The sequence below is a fragment of the Phascolarctos cinereus genome, unplaced genomic scaffold (genome assembly GCF_003287225.1).
Source record: "Phascolarctos cinereus isolate Bilbo 61053 unplaced genomic scaffold, phaCin_HiC Scaffold_1;HRSCAF=81, whole genome shotgun sequence".
Lineage (NCBI taxonomy): Eukaryota > Metazoa > Chordata > Mammalia > Diprotodontia > Phascolarctidae > Phascolarctos > Phascolarctos cinereus.
In genome coordinates, this window is record NW_027555514.1 from 221,972,041 (window position 1) to 221,976,405 (window position 4,365).

The 4,365-nt window shown below is 39.3% G+C and overlaps 1 pseudogene; it reads right to left on the minus strand.

The window, feature by feature from the left end:
- Nucleotides 1–209: 209 nt before the first annotated feature.
- On the minus strand, nt 210–1,090 carry LOC110211133 (biogenesis of lysosome-related organelles complex 1 subunit 2 pseudogene; annotated as a pseudogene).
- Nucleotides 1,091–4,365: the final 3,275 nt, after the last annotated feature.

Below are 4,365 nucleotides of genomic sequence, written 5' to 3' on the forward strand. Positions count from 1 at the left end.
TCTGACTGTTCCTTTTTTTATTTTTGAGGGTCATAAGTCAGCATTTATTATTTAACTTCAAGAACAGGTTACGAAGTGGATGGGTGGGGGGGCACATTCAGAACAGAAAGTCCAAGGTGGAGCTCTAAGGGAGAGGGAAGAAGGGAGGAGACAGAGAGACAGAGCCTCTTATCTGTGTCTGCTCTAGATGGGGTTGATCCTGATTTCTGAGCTTTGGGCCAGGGGTCACAATGAAGCACACGATAAGATGAGGTTCCAGGGGCTACAAGGTTAGGAAACATCAAGGGATGGCCAGTTACCCCACCAGGGGTGGGGGCTGGGATTCTCCTTGGATCAGCAGCACCGCTTCCTTTTAGGAACTGAAGCATAGTGCTAAGTTCCATCCCACTTTTATTTCAGCTCTAATGAAACATTCTTGTAGTTAAAGTCTTTGTGCTAAAGAATTCTTTCATCGCCTCTCTAACTTCTTGTACTTTGCTTCTAGTTTATTTGAATAGGCATCCAACTTGTAAGCTGCCTGCTCCAGAGCTCCTACTTGCTCCTCAGTTAAAGGATCTGATCCAGATAAGGCTGAAGTGTTGCAGATTTCTGGTTTGAGTCCTTTAGGTTTCTACTTATGTTTGCTGCAATATTTTCATTTCTAGATACTTTAAGCTCATCAGTTTGTTCATATTTTCCAGAAGTTTATAGTCTTCACTGGTGGCTGTCAGCTCGCCTGTCAGGTACGTGGCCATCTTGGAGAACACATCCTGGCACAGCTCCATGATGTCCACTTTGGTGGGCTCCATGGCCTCCTCGGCTGTCTCCACCATGGCATCATATAGGTTGGGGAAGGGAGGGGAGAAAAGGGGAGGGAAGGAAGAAGGAAGGGGAGAAGAAAAGGGAGAAAAAGGGAAGGGTGAAGAGTTAGAGAGGGAGGTAAGGGGGCTGACTGTTCTTTCTGGATCTCTTTTCCCCCGACCTGTGGGTGCTCCCTGAAGTTTTTCCTCAATCCATTTCTGTTCTCCCTTTATATTCTGTCTTAGTAACCTCATCAACTCCCATGGATTTAACTATTATCTCTATGCAGATGACTCCCAGATCCACGTATCAAGAGTTCAGTCTCTTCCCTGAGATTTTGTCTTATATCAACAGTTGCCTATTGGACATTTCGAATGGGATGTCCAAACATCTTTATTTCAGCATGTCTAAAATTGAACTGATTTTCTTTCTTTTCTCCTCAATTCTCTCTTCTTCCAAACTTTCCTGTTTCTGTCAAGGCATCACCATCCTTCCAGTACCTCTGGTATACAACTTCAGCATTAACTTGGACTTTTACTCTCACTCACCCAACATATTCAATCAAATGCCAAATCTTGATGTTGCTAGTTTCTTTTTTTTTCCCTTTCTTTTCTTTTTAATTTATGGAATAAAACAAGCATTTCCATAACATTGTATAATAAAAAATATGATCGCACGTAAAATCGCAAATCTATTATGTACAACTTGCTATTCCCTTTAAATATATAATAAAGTTATCACATAAATTTCTTTTTTTTTCCTTCCCTCTCCTCTTAAAAATGGCCATTAGACACAAATAGGTATATATGTACAGTTATTCTATACTTACTTCTATTTATCTGTTCTTTCTTCATATGTCTTTTATAGTTAATTTGGGTACTTGTAATAGACAAAATTACTTATTTGCTCAAACTTATTAGTTTAACAATATCTCTTGCATGCAGTTCCTTCTATTCACTCATGCAGATACCACCTTAGTGCAGACTGTCATCACCCTTCACCCACATTATTGTAACAGCCTTTAGTCTCCTTGTCTCAAAGTTCCTCTCTTCTCTGCCCCATTCTATACACAGTTTGCTAAAGTCCTTGGCTGTTACTCCCCTTCCTGCCATGTGTGTTCCAGTGAATAGCCTTCTTTCTGTTCCTCACTTAGGACACTGCCATACCTGTGCCTTTGCACTGGTAATATCCCATACCTGGAAAGTATTTTCTCCTTACCTCTGTCCCCTTTCCTTTAAGAAGCAGTTTAGGCACCATCTTCTTCATGAAACCAGTCTCAATTCTCCCAAATGTTAGTGCCTTCCCTTTCAAACCACATAGACATACACACACACACACACACACACACACACACACACACACACACACACTCTCATAATATTAACTAATTTTATGCTGTCTGTATTTTTATACGTACTTGTCTCCTGCCCTTAGAATGTATACCCTTTAGGAGTGGAATTGTTTTCATTTCTTGTGCTCATATCCCCAGCACCTAGCAGAGTGCCCGGCACATTGTAGGTACTTGATAAATTCTTATTGATTGATTGGCTGGTTTCTTTCTGAGGGAAATGATGTTTCAATATATCAAAGAAAGAGAATAGAAAGTAGGAGCAACAGGAAGGAAACAGGGGGGAGTCCCGTGAATGGAAAGAGCCCTGGAATGGGGTCTAGTTTTGGTCTGACGCTAGTTACCTGTGCCATATTGGGTACATCATTTCACTTCTCTTGTTCTTAATGTCTTCATCTTGAAAATCTGGTGTTTGGACTAGAGGATCTCAAAGAACTTTTTTGCTTTAAATGTCGTATGATTCTGTTCCGTGGTTTGACTCCTTTTGCAGACAGGTGTGTGTGGTTGATTGAGTTTCAGTGACTGTAGCTTGAGGTAAGGGCTGTGTCCTTGGGGGTAATAGGCTGAGAAACATTGATCTAAGGTCTACCAGCAGGCAGAACACATAGGATGTGATAGAATTCATCTGCAGCTTGATGTCTATTGATGTCTTTGTGCTGATTGTAGAAAATGAAAGCATTTTCTCACCAAGAATGGTATGTTTTTTTGTCGTAGATCTCAAAACATTTAGCAATCACTTCCTTTACCTTTACTTACCATCAACTGCAATCATATTTCCCTATCACCTCAAGTTAAAATACTTTTTTCCACTTCCATCAAAAAAAGGCTAAAATAATAGGCAGGATTACAATCAGCAATTCATAATCAGAGAATTGATTTAGGACCTATTACAACAGTCAGGCAAAAGTGAAATTTAATGAAATCTTTAGAACAACATTTTCCCTCTTCCATCCCTAAAAAGGCTGACAGTTTATCATTTTAAAAGGTATGTATTTTTTTTTTCTGTACTGCTACCATCTAGGTACTATAAAATATTTTCACTCATATGAGGGGCTGCCTGAGACATACTTAAGGTTTTCCATCTTCTTTAGTGAAACATTCATAGTAGTCCTCTACCTAAGGCTTTTGCCTTTCCTAGTTATTATAGAACAATGGTTTTCAACCTTTTGCATGCTATGCACTATACTCCAGAAAAAGTCCAAGAGACATTCTTCTTTCACCAAACAAATGGTTATCTTCTCACCTCAGTCATGTTACCTCCCTATTATCTTCAGGATCAAATATAAACCCTTCTGTTTGGCATTTAAAATTCTTCATAATCTGGCCCCTTCCTCCTTTTTCGATCTTCTTAATCTTACTCTCCTCTACAAACTCTTCATTCCAGAAACACTGGCCTATTTGTAGTTCCTTGAACTTGGTACGCCATTTCCCATCTCTCAAATGAATGAGATTTAATCTGCATCAATAGAGGTTTGTTGTTCAGTTGTTTCAGCTGTGTCTGACTCTTTGTGACCCCAAAGAGGGGAGGTACATCCCAGGCATGGGGGAAAGCTGCTGTGGGTGAAGAACAACTGCAGAGATGTAGGACTCTGTGACTCAACCGGAGAGTTTAGGAAGGGGAGTGATGTGTAAGAAGAATGGTAGCATAGGAAGGGGCCAAGTTTTGAAGAATTTTAAATGCAAGCTGGGGTTTAATTTGTTTCTAGAAGTAATAGGGATTGGAGTTTATTGAGAATAGGAATAACACGATCAGACACTTTGGTAGCTGGGTGGAAGAGGGAGACCAATTAGAAGGCTATTGTAATGGTTCAGGTGAGAGGTGATGAAAAGCTCAACTACAGTGATGGTCATGTGAGTGTAGAGAAGTGAATTATGAAGGAGACAATATGAAGAAAGCAACAAAATGTGGCAACCAATTGAACATGTGGGGTGAGAGGGGAGATGGGGAAGGAATATATGGGATAAGGGTAGAGTTGAAGGTGACATCATGGTTATGGACTGGAAGGATTAGAAGGAGAATGAAGTTTAGACAGATTAAGTAATTTGCCCAACATTGCATAGTTAGTAAATTTTGGTCCATGGCTATAAATCCAGTTCTTTCTGGCTTTATGTCTTATTCTATTTCTTTCTTTTTTTTATCTTTTTTAAAAATTTTAAATTTAAACAAAAACTTAAATATGCAATAAGAAAAGAAAAAAAATATTGAGACTTAAATACAAAATGAGAAAAGAAAAAAA